The sequence below is a fragment of the Rhinopithecus roxellana genome, chromosome 3 (assembly GCF_007565055.1).
Source record: "Rhinopithecus roxellana isolate Shanxi Qingling chromosome 3, ASM756505v1, whole genome shotgun sequence".
Classification (NCBI taxonomy): Eukaryota; Metazoa; Chordata; class Mammalia; order Primates; family Cercopithecidae; genus Rhinopithecus; species Rhinopithecus roxellana.
Window position 1 is genome coordinate 167,801,995 of NC_044551.1, and position 12,518 is coordinate 167,814,512.

General features: G+C 42.0%; 1 non-coding gene across 1 annotated transcript; it reads right to left on the reverse strand.

Moving 5' to 3' along the window:
- Positions 1-336: 336 nt before the first annotated feature.
- LOC115896613 lies at positions 337-443 on the reverse strand. Its single transcript, XR_004056530.1, has one exon. It is a non-coding gene; the product is annotated as a U6 spliceosomal RNA (small nuclear RNA).
- Between the last annotated feature and the right edge of the window lie 12,075 nt (positions 444-12,518).

Here is a 12,518-nt window from a genome sequence, read left to right on the forward strand (position 1 = left end):
GTGAGGCAGGCTGTGTTCCAGGGCTCTCTCCTTGGTGTGTAGGTGGACGTCTTCATGTCCGTGGGGAGTGCCCGCTGTATGAGTCCTTGTGTCCAAATTTCCCACTTTTATAAGGACACCAGACATATTGGGTTAGGGGCCCACCCTACTCTGGTACGACTTCATCTGAGTTAGTTACATTTGGAATAACCCTATCTTCAAATAAGGTCACACCTGAGATTCTGGGGCTAGGACTACAATTTAGGAATTTTTGTTGGGCAGACAGAATTCAGTCCACAACACAGGTATACTTTGGACCACATGGCGCCCTAGCTTGTATATGGGTTATTGTATTCTTTTTTATTGTCATGCTTCCTGAAGTTTTGTGTCATCCTTGCGCAGGGGCCATGCTTATTTTCTCTGTATTTTTCCAATTTTAGTAGATGTGGTGCCGAAGTGAGCACTATATGTAAGTGTTATTGAATGAATTAATGTATATAACAGGGTAAATGATTCTATGCTTTTGTTATTGCTAAAGCTACAGTAAAAGCAATAACTTCTGGTTTCAATGGAGGCTAGCTATACTGCTGGAAAAACCTTCAAGATGAAATGTGAATTTCCTCATGCTATTTTTATGCTTCAAACCCTCAGTGCCTTTCCCTTGCACTTGAGGTCAAATGCCAGCTGCTTGTATTTTTAAAAAAATCTAAAATATGTTAAAAAGTATTTTCTGTAGAGACAAGGTCTCACTGTGTTGCTTAGGCTGGTCTTGAACTCCTGGCCTCAAGCAATCCGCCCACCTTGGCCAGCCTCCCAAGGTGGTAGGATTTCAGCATGAAGCACTGCTCCTGGCTGCAAAATGCCAGCTTCTTACTGTGGCTTCCAAAGCTTTCAGGACAGGCCTCTGCCCATGTTCCCAGCACATCTCGGGCCATTTTATTCGCTCTGCTCTTGCCACACGGGTCTTTTTTCAGTTTTTATAAACTCAGCTGCTTTCGGGGCCTTTGCATAGACTGTGCCCTCGGTCAGCAATGCTTTCTCCCTGTGCCCAGTTCTCCCCTTCTCTGCATGGTGTGATCTTCCTTATTCTTCAAGTTGTGTCTAAAGTCTCACCTTCTCAGAGGCCTTTTCTGACCCCTCAGTCTCAAGTAAGTTACCCCATTATTTATTCTCTTACAATGTAGTGAGTTGAATGGTGCTCCTCAAAGATATATCTACTTGCTGGAACCTATGAATGTGACCTTACTGGGGAGAAAGGGTCTTTGTAGATTTAATTCAATTAAGGATCTTGAGATAAGATCATCCTAGATTATTTGAGTGGGCTGTAAATGCAATGACACATGTCCTTATAAGAGGCAAACAGAAGAGAGGAGAAGGCTGTGTGGTGTTAGAGGCAGAGGATAGAGTGGTGCAGCCATAAGCCTGGGAATGCCTGCAGCCACCTGGAACTAGGACAGACAGGGAACAATTCTCCCCAAGAACTTTGGAGGGAGCATGGCCCTACTGACGCCTGTATTTTAGATTTCTGGCCTCCGGAAGAGTGAGAGGGTAAATTTCTGTTGTGTTAAGCCTCCCAGTTTGTGGTAATGTGTGAGAGCAGCAACAGCAAATTAACACACACAGAACTTTGTCTTTTCCCTCTATGTCACTTATGACAACTTACTTTCATGTCACAGACTTGGTGACTTGTTTACTGTCTGCCCCCAGCTCCCTTTTAAAAATTATTTTTATTTATTTGAGACAGGGTCTCACTCTGTTGCACAGCCTAGGGTGCAGTGGCATGATCAGGGCTTACTGCAGCCTTGACCTCCTGTACTCAAGTGATCCTTCCACCTCAGCCTCCTGAGTAGCTGGGGCTACAGGCATGTGCCACCTCGCCCAGCTAATTTTTGTGTTTTTTGTAGAGATGAGATCTCACTGTGTTGTCCAGGCTGGTCACTTCTGGCCTCAAGCGATCCTCCTGCCTCAGCCTCCCAAAGTGCTGGGCTTACAGGTGTGATTCTTTAACATGAAACACACTGTCAATTCTGGACTTTTCCATTCCCTGTTGCATCTGCTGTGCCCAGCACAGTATCTGACACACAGCAGATGCTGAAGAAATGTTTGTTGAATGAATGTCTCATTGTTTTGAATCATTTAAGAAAGCATCATTTTCTGGGAAGACTTAGGTACACTACTTGGCTCCTTGTGGGTGGAAAGCATGCTTTCCAAGTGCCTGACATCCCTTGAAGCCTGCTACTCTTTGTCAGGGCTATAATCATTCCCTCTGAAATTGAGCCCACACTTTTAATTTTCTTTGCTAATTCTTTCTTTATGGAAAGGGAGACATTCAACTTCCTCATGGTCCTTGTCCAAATGGCCTTGGACTCCGATGCTAGTTGTGGGCAGCCCAGCTTGGAGCCTGGAGGTAAAGTGCAGGAGGCCCAGGCACATAAAGCTTCAGCAGGGTTTGATGCCAAAGAAATCACATTCTCTGCAGAGAAGGGTAATTGCTCAAGGCTTTGTCTAATGTTAAGGCAGAGGGGATGGACCATTTCGACTGGTTTAGCATTCATGATAATATGTGGTTCAGGACTCAATAAAAGGGTATAATTCTATGGAGGGATTCCACTGAGCTCATAAACCACGGGAGTGTGGCTTGTCAGCAGAATGCAGAGACTTGGTTACCACGGAGCTTGTCAACAGGGACCACTGCTGATCACTTCAGAGAAGGAATTAGTACCGGGCTCCTCTACACTGCGTGCCTAGAAAATCAGTGCCCAAATAATTTCATGAAGTTTATTAGACAGTGTATGTATGTTTGGTACTATAGTGCCAAAGTATACCAGGAGTCATAGTGGAACAAACAGTTTCATTACATGGCATTTGTTAATGAAGTTTATGTACAAAAATATGCCTCTAGAGATGCCATAAATAAGTAAACGGACGTTTCTCAGAGCTCTGAGTGAAACAGCCTTTTCTTTTACTCAGGAATAATGGCAGTAAATGCGAAAAGTGCCATGGCATAAGACAATAGGGAATAATGGAGACTGTGGTCAATCAGACAATGAATATCTTGCTTAAACCCTGAGTTGGCCAAATAAAACATGTCTGCAGCAAGTGTGAAATATTGACTTGCTTATCTTTCCACCAGACCAGGGATTCAGAAGCTACAGCCCTTTGGTCGAAATCTGTCCTGCCACCTATTTTTAGAAAGTTTTATTGGAACATGGCTATGCCTGTTTGTTTGGGTATTGTCTATGGCTGCTTTTGAGCTATGACCAACAGAGTTGAGTAATTGTGCGAGAGAATAAATGACCCTCAAAACCTAAAATATTTGTCATGTATCCTTTTACGGAAAAAGTTTGTTGACTCTTGTACTGGTCTATGAGCTTCAGAAGGCCGCTTGGCACATATTGTAAATTCAGTAATTATTTGTTTACGTTCAAGAGAAGATTTTATATTATCCACAATAGAAACTGTGGGTTGCTTACCCAACAGAATAGAGAGCCATTCCTCTCTATTCCTTGCTAACAGGGTCAGCCATGAATTTCAGGGCTGTGGGGAGATGGGCTTCTCCCTCGCTCCAGAGGGTGAATCTTGATTAGTTTAAGCCGATGGTAGTTATCCCACTCCTACTCATTCTGAGGTGTAGGCACAGTCTTGTGATAGAATTGTGGCCATAGAGATGTGAAGGGAAACCTATGGGGGGCTTCTGAGAAGAAAGCCTATGAGTCAGTTTCACACTTTTCAAAGGGACCTGAGGGGTACTGCGTTTCCTTCTTTTGCCTCTGGACACTGTTGAGGGAGGATGTGAGGGTTCCAGCAGCAACAGCATCTTGGGATAAGCCCCAAAGCCAAAAGCCAAAGAGCTGAGGATGGCAGAGTACCAAGATAGAGCCTGGGTCTTCAATGACATAATAAAATTCAAGTTAACCCAGTCAGCATCTATCCTACTTTTTTTTTTTTTTTTTTTTTGGTTGCTTAAATGCTTATTGTTTATTGACTTTTAACTGGGCTGATAAGAAGATTGCACCCTAAAAAATTAAAAATGTTGTTGGATATTTTTAGTCTCTTTCCTTTGGGGTTTCTGACTTTCGTCCTTGTTTACCAGGAAGGCCTCTCAAAGATGTTATGAAACTGTTTTGTATTTTCTTCTTATGTTGTTTTATTTGTCCATGTAGAACTTCACTCTGCCAGGAATTAATGGTTTTATATGCTGTGAGGTAGGGATCTAACTTGATTTTTCTTCTAGCTGCAGAAATTATTTTTGTTTTAGTGCATGATGGCAAATGAAATCCAATGCATGTATGGAATTTTCTTTATTTTTTCTTCTTTTTTGACTTTTATTTTAGATTCAGGGGTAGATGTGCAGGATTTTTATGAGTAAATTATGTGTCACTGAGGTTTGGTGTACAAATGATTTCATCACACAGGTAGTGAGCATAGTACTTGAGAGGTAGTTTTTCAATTCTCACCTTCCTTCCACCCTCCAGCCTCAAGTAGGCCCCAGTATCTATTGTTCCCCCCTTTTTGTCCATGTGTACTCAGTGTTTAACTCCCACTTAGTAGAGAGAACATGTGGTATTTGGTTTGCTGTTCTGCACTAATTTGCTTAAGATAATGGCATCCAGCTGCATCCATGTTGATGCAAAGGACGTGATCTCATATATTTATAGCTGCATAGTGTTCCATGGTGTATATGTACCACATTCTTTTTATCCAGTCCACCATCAATGGGCATCCAGGTTGATTCCATGTCTTTGCTATTGTGAATAGTGCTGTGATAAACATGTAAGTGCATGTGTCTTTTTGATAGACTGATTTTTTTTTTTTTTTTTGGTATATTGTGAGTAATGGGATTGCTGGGTCAAACAGTAGTTCTATTTTAAGTTCTTTGAGAAATTTCCAAATTGCTTTCCACAGCGGCTACATTGATTTACATTCCCACCAGCAGTGTATTCGTTTTCTCCACAATTTTGCCAACATCTGTTATTTTCTCACTTTTTAGTAATAGCCGTTCTGACTGGTATATGATGGTATCTCATTGTGGTTTTGATTTGCATTTCTCTGATGATTAGTGATATTGAGCACTTTTTCATATGCTAACTGGCTGCATGTGTATCTTCCTTTGAGAAGTATCACATATTTTTCTTTCCAACTTTTATTTTGGGTTCAAGGTGTACATGTGCGGGTTTGTTACATGGATTAATTGAATGTCCTGGGGGTTTGGTGTACAGATAATTTTGTCACCCAGGTAATCAACATAATATCTGACAGGTAGTTTTTCAATTTTTATTCTCCCACCACTCTTTACCCTCAAATAGGTCCCAGTGTCTGTTTTTCCCTTTGTGTCCATGAGTACTGAAGGTTTAGCTCCCACTTGTAAATGAGAACATGTGGTATTTGGTTTTCTGTTCCTGAGTTAATTCGCTTATGATTAGGGCCTCCAGCTACATCCACGTTGCTGCAAAGGGCATGATCTCATTTATTTATAGCTGCATAGTATTCCATAGGGTATATGTACCACCTTTTCTTTATCCAGTCCACTATTGATGGGCATCTAGGTTGATTCCATGTCTTTGCTATTGTGGATAGTCTTTGCCATTTTTTGGTGGGATTCTTTATTTCTTGTTGATTTAAGTTCCTTATAGATTCTAGATATCACGCTTTTGTCAGATGCATAGTTTGCAAATATTTCCTCCCATTCTGTAGGTTGTTTTTTTACTCTATTGATAGTTTCCTTTGCTGTGCAGATGTTCTTTAGTTTAATTAGATCCCACTTATGTAAAGAATTTTTGTAAAGATAGTATGTAATTTTCTATACTGGAGATGAATATGACAAGATTGGTTTCTTCTAGAGATCTTTGAAAATGGCTAACCTTACTGATAGTTTTTAAGTGCAATGGTGATGCAACTAGAGTGTTTTCTAATTTCCAAAAAGGAACTGAAAGTAACTTGAAAGTCTTTAACAGAGGCATCAATTTTAAGACAAACAATATAATGTGAGGAAAATACTAACCCTGTTAAGTATATCTGACCTGGTCCATCCCAAGAAAGATTGAGTTAATTCCTAGTGCTGATTAGGAATGCTGACAGAAAAAAGTCAGGGTAAAAATGTATCAGCATCTTTCACTGCGTTGATTTTAAACTCCAGAAGATCCTGATTATCAAAAGATAGTTAGTACAGGGAACACTTAAAGTAAATCTTCTTAAAATTGGGGCTAATATTTCTTATCAAATCTAAAACAAACATATAAACAAACAAACAAAAAACCTTGACTGGTACTTGGTAAATTAAAAGCTACTTTCAATAAATTGAAATGATAAGTTAGAGAAGATGTTTACCATACACACAGCAAAGGATTAGTGTCATGAATATGAAAAGAACACCTACAAATCAGTAAGAAAATAAAGTAGAAAAATGGGCAAAAGACATGAACAGATATTTCTGAGAAGAGGAAGTATAAGAAACCAATCAACTTATGAGTTCTTGCTCAGTATCATCAGGGTCAGGGAAGTTCAGATCAAGACCTTAAAGAGTTTGCCCTCCACATCCATTTAGTTGGGAAAAATGTACCTTATACATAATCAAATTTACATTATAATTCTAATTGTGCACTAACTCTTGGTACATACAAAGTAAGAATCAAATGTTTATTGTTTTGTGTGTATGTGTGTGAGATTATTTTTAAAACATAAATTTAAAAAAATCATAAGGTAGCACTACCTGATATCCAGAGTCTTACCATAAAAAAGGCTGATGTTGACAAAAATATTTGAGGACATCAAACTCTGATGTTCAAATAATAATTATTTTTTGATCAAGTAATTATTTTTTGAATCTTTCATTTAAAAAAGCATTCCTGCAGACATTTCCTTTTTCTGTTTTAATTGTTAGCTAATTGACTTTGGCCAGATGCTCCTTTGCTAAGAGGCCTGCATTTGATTTGAGCAGCTCTTCACCATTACTCTCCCAACTTCATGACTTCTTGCATCTTTGGGAATATTGTCAGCGTCACTTTGCATTAAAATGATATTGCCTTGTGGGCATTTCAGCTTCCTGGTGAACTTGGCAAAGAATTTGATTTAGAATTGCTGAGATTAGAGGGATGGGAGGAGGTTAGCAGCTGGAGAAGCCCAAAGTTGCTTTTGTGTTTGTCTCTCTCAGTCTTTCTCTCTCCCTCTATTTTTTTTTCCTTTAGAGACAAGGTCTAGCTCTGTTGCTTAATTCTATGATGCCATCATAGCTCACTGCAGCCTCAAACTCCTGGGCTCAAGTGATCCTCCTGCCTCAGCCTCCTGAGTAGCTGGGTACATACCATTGTGCCTCGTTAATTTTTTTTTTTTTTTTTTGAGACGGAGTCTTGCTCTGTCGCCAGGCTGGAGTGCAGTGGCATGATCTCGGCTCACTGCAATCTCCGCCTCCCAGGTTCAAGCAATTCTCCTGCCTGAGCTTCCCAAGTAGCTGGGACTACAGGCGTGCACCACCATGCCAAGCTAATTTTTGTATTTTTAGTAGAGATGGGGTTTCACCATGTTGGCCAGGATGATCTCAATCTCTTGACCTTGTGATCCACCCACCTTGGCCTGCCAAAGTGCTGGGATTACAGGCATAAGTCACCACGCCTGGCCTGGCTAATTAATTTTTTTTTCGTTTGTAGAGCTTGTAGGTCTTGCTTGTTTTTTCCTTTGTAGAGCTTTGTAGGTCTTGCTATGTTGCCCAGGCTGGTCTCAAACTCCTGGCCTCAAGTAATCCTCCTGTAATCCGAAAGTGCTGGGATTACAGCAGGGGAGCCACTGCACTTGGCCAGTTTTGTCTCTCTAGCAAGTATTTCCCCCCTTTTGGTAGCAGCACCCTGATTTTCTTGGGGAGACCCACTCTTCCCCAACTCTCAGTCCACATGGTTTGACTGAGGTCACTCCCATCTCCAACTCAAGGGATGGGCATGTGTCCCAGGCACTTCATCTCCTTGGCCACAGTGATGAAATAAATCCTTGGCTACCAAGGAGCCCTACTAGTTTTTTTTTTTTTTTTTCTTAATTACATTTTAAACTGGAAATTGAGAATTCTATTAGTTTCCTATGGCTGCTGAAAGAAATTACCTCCATTGATGGCTTAAAACAGCACAAATTATTCTACATTTCTGTAGGTTAGAAATTCTACGTGAGTCTCACCAGGCTAAAATCAAGGTATTGGCAGGGTTGAGCTCCTTCTTCAGGCCCTCTGGGAGAATGTTTCCTTGCCTTTTGCAGCTTCTAGAGGCCACCTACATTCCTTGGCTCATGGCGCCATCCTCCATTTTCAAAACCAGACTGGGCAGGTCAAGTCCTTCTTACATAGCATCTCTGTGACCTCCTCTTCTGTCCTGACTCTTGTGATTACAGTGGATCCACCTGGATAACCCAGGATACTCTATTCTAATATCTACTGATTAGCTACCTTAATTCCCTTTTGCCATATAAGGTCACAGAATGACAGGTTCTGGGGATTAAGACAGGGATTTTTTTTGTAGGGGTAGGGGAAAGAGGAGGTCATTTCTCTGCCTACCACAGCAATTCATTCAGCTATTTTAACTTGATGTAAATGGTACTTAAAATCCACGCATTTTCCTTTGCTTTAATTTTGTGCTCATTGAGAAACCCTCTGTATTTAAAGATGTGACACTGGTGATGACCTTAGAATTTGTTTATGATGGGCAGTCATTGAATGTTAGGGCTGTTGCCCTCACTCCTTCTACTTTGCACTCCTGTTCAATTTGGGCTCTTGAGTGGATCTACTTACCTGTACAGACAACTGATCCTGGTCTTTAGACTTCTCACATCACTTATGATAAATCCGTTAAATGGAATTAAGGCTTTTATTAAACCTCCCATCAGTTTGATTTGTCTGAATTGATTTCCTGAGTCTATTAAGTCCCTTTTTGGTAACAGCACCCTGATTTTCCTGGGAAGAACCACATTTCCCCAACTCTCAGTACACATGCTGTGACTGAGACTACTCCCATTGCCCACTCCAGTGGTGGGCATGTGTCCCAGGCCTGGCCAATCAGAGCACTTGCATTTCCCTGGTCACGTGATTGGTTCAGAGATGGGCATGTGACTGAATCCAGGCCAGTGAAATTCCATTCTGTGACTTTTGATAGAATTGTTGAAAAGCAGGGCTCTTCCTTTCACCAGGGGTTGCTGAGCTACTGGCCTCTAAACCTGGACCTCTCTGCTTGTGGTCATCTTGGTTGCCACTTGGGGAGAGCAGATCTGAGAAGAGAGCCAACACAGAGATAGCAGGGTGCTGTCACAAAGGGAAATGGTTTCTTCTTGACATTTTTTGAGAACTTTTTTGAGATGGTTTTCATGCTCCACTGCACTTGGGTCCTTCCCCCATAGTCGTGTGTTCCATGCCAGCCTACTTCTGCATTTGTGATCTAGCAAGAGGTGATGTTATCACATATGTAAGAAACTGCTGCCTATCCTGATGGAAACCTGTCCACATCAGTCACGCAGGTTATCTGAGAAAATATTTGCTCTATGTAAGAGTGGATGAAACTTCACTCACCCTCGGAAGGCTTGTTCAATCCCTTCAGAATGAAACTTCAGAGTAGAAGATGACTGGGAACCAGGGCTAGCAGGGAAAGTGTAGGCCTTCAGAGAGGGTTAGAATAATTACTATGTGGGTCCCACTTAGTAATTGAGATGCAGCTTGGGTAAGAAGCCAGGAAACATGATTGGGCTTTCTTTGTCTTCTTCTTTTACCATATTTTGTGCCATTGAACATGGCCAAAAATAGAACAAGAATGCTAGCATGACGGTTGTGGATTTTGGGAGGAAAAGAGACAATTTAGCAAACACTTATCTTGACCTTCCAACATGCCAAGCGCTGAAGGGAAAAGTGGGTGAAACAGGTTAGGCTAGGTTTTGCTGCAGTAGCAAATAGTCCTTAAGTCCCAGTGAATGTTAACCACAAAGGTTTGTTTCCCACTCACACTCCATGCCCACTGGGGGTTGGCAATGTTACCCAAGGTGACAGAGCAGTCACCATCTCCATAGTGGTCAGAAAGCATCTTAGAGGGCATAAGAACTCTAGGAGTTCACGTACTAGCAATTAAATGACACATGTCACTTTCACTCACAACTCATGGATCAGAACTACACCCACAACTATAAGGGAACCAGAAAGAACAATCTTTTCATGTGTTGGAAGGTGGAGGGGTTGAAATAATGAGAAGCACTCATGAGATCCATGGTGGGTAAATTCTGGCCTTGTCTTTGATGGAGGGGGGAATAAAATGTAAAAGAGGAATAGAAAGAGCACCACTCATATGGAAGTGGGCAGAGAGGTGTCGGGGGGATGCTGGGGGTAGAATGAACAGGCCCCAGGTCCCTTGAGTCTGTTGTTCAGTATGCTGAACCCCAAGTTACTATTATTGCTTAAAAATGCAGAATTCTTGACTCTATCAAGATGAGACTGAATTAGAACTGCATTTTTACAAGACCCCCCAGGCGATCTGCACGCATATTAAAGTTTGAAAAGTTCTAATATGTATACCAGATGAGAATATATTAGGTCGTCTAAGGACATCTTTTTATTTTAATAATTATTTGTTTTATTATATTCTCTCTATAAGTGACACTATTTTTTCATTTATGAAAGTCATATGAGATAGAATAATTTATTTCACTAATATTTAGTCAGGTTAAAGAAAAATATTAAGTAAATTATAGTACAGTAAGTCACCAATATGGGAAGGACGAATTGTTAACGATTTGTTAATGCTCGAAGTTTGGGAAACTCCACCCCACTGGAGATGTTCCAAGCTTCCCCTACCCTGACCCTCCCACCTCTCAGATTTCCTGGCGTCACCAATTCTCTGTCCGCTTGCAGCATGGTGGCTATGGCTTTGTGGTGACCACAACTGGTCACCTGTGACCAACCTTCTATGGTTACCAGGTAGGAAGAGGCAACACAATGACACACCTGGAGCCTGTGCACGGAAAGGAAAATGGCCATTCAGTTTTAAACCACCTGATAGGTGAGGGGGAGGTCATTTATGTGCAATATCAGGCTTAATACGTATTAAGAATTGGAATCATCCAGCTAATTTCCTCGTTTTCCTGGGTACATGTAGACATATGTATGTGTATACAGCCTGAAAACTCTGTTAAAGATTATCAAACTAAAATCTCAAATCTCAAATGAGAACAACGATGTTCAGAGCATTCCCCCACTAGTTTCCATTTTAAGCTGATCCATTAGAGACAGTGCCTTTCCGAGTCCTTCGTGGTGGGCGACAATGACTTTGTAAGGTGATGCCTTTGGTATTATTCTTCATGTGGCAGGTAGAATAATGCTTCCCATAAAGCTGTCAGTGGTCTAATCCCCCAAACCTGTGGATATGTATGTTACATGGCAAAAGAGACTTTGCAGATGGGATTCAGTTAAGGATCTTGAAATTGGGAGATTGTCCTGGTTCATCCAGGTGGGCCCCATATAAGCACAAATGTCCTTATAAAAGGGAAGCAAGAGGAGATGGGACATTGTCACGTCTCCAAGGCAGACAGGAGATGTGACAATGCAAGCAGGGGCTGGAGTAATATGCTTTGAAGATGGAGGAAGGGGCCACTAGCCAAGGAGAGAAGACAGCCTCTAGAGGCTGGAAAGACACGGAAATTGATTCCCCCAGAGCCTCTAGAAGGAACACAGCCTGGATAACACCTTGACTTAAGCCCTGTAAGGCTCATTTTGCATTTCTGACCTCCAGCACTGCAGGAGAATCAATTCATATTGGCTTTTGTTTGTTCGTTTTTTTGAGATGGAGTCTCGCTCTGTCGCCCAGACTGGAGTGCAGTGGCACGATCTTGGCTTACTGGAACCTCCACCTCCTGGGTTCAAGCAACTCTGTCTCAGCCTCCCAAGTACCTGGGACTACAGGTGCCCCCTACCACGCCCAGCTAATTTTTGTATTTTTAGTAGAGACGGGGTTTCACCGTATTGGTCAGGCTGGTCTCGCACTGCTGACCTCAGGTGATCTGCCCGCCTTGGCCTCCCAAAGTGCTGGGATTACAGGCATGAGCCACTGTGCCCAGCCATTCACATTGTTTTAAGCCACTGGGTTTCTGGTAATGTGTTATGGCAGCATAGAAAACTAACACACCCCAACATCCACTACAGGGGAAAGGTTGCAGATGCTGACTCCAGCAGCCAGTGGGAACAACCACAGAACCACTTTCTAAGTTAAGAACCCGGCCCCCCGACCAGATGGCTAGGATCCCTTGAGTCTCATTGGCCAAACTTCCACACTAACCCCAGTATGATAACCTGTGCAGCTGAGTGCCCCTCACAAGAAACAGGCCTTTTAGCAAAGAAGTCAGTTTTCATGCTATAGATGCCATCTAGATGACAGACAAGATGGACCACCTTTTCAAAGACCTTGTTAGCATAAAACAACTGTTTACTCCCTCAGCAATGTCCGATTATGAGCACCTCTCCACCTGGCAGTGGGAAGGGGGTCCTAGCTTCTTGCCTCAACTCTATGTAGGACTGTCTGCTTTTAGGCAGAGGC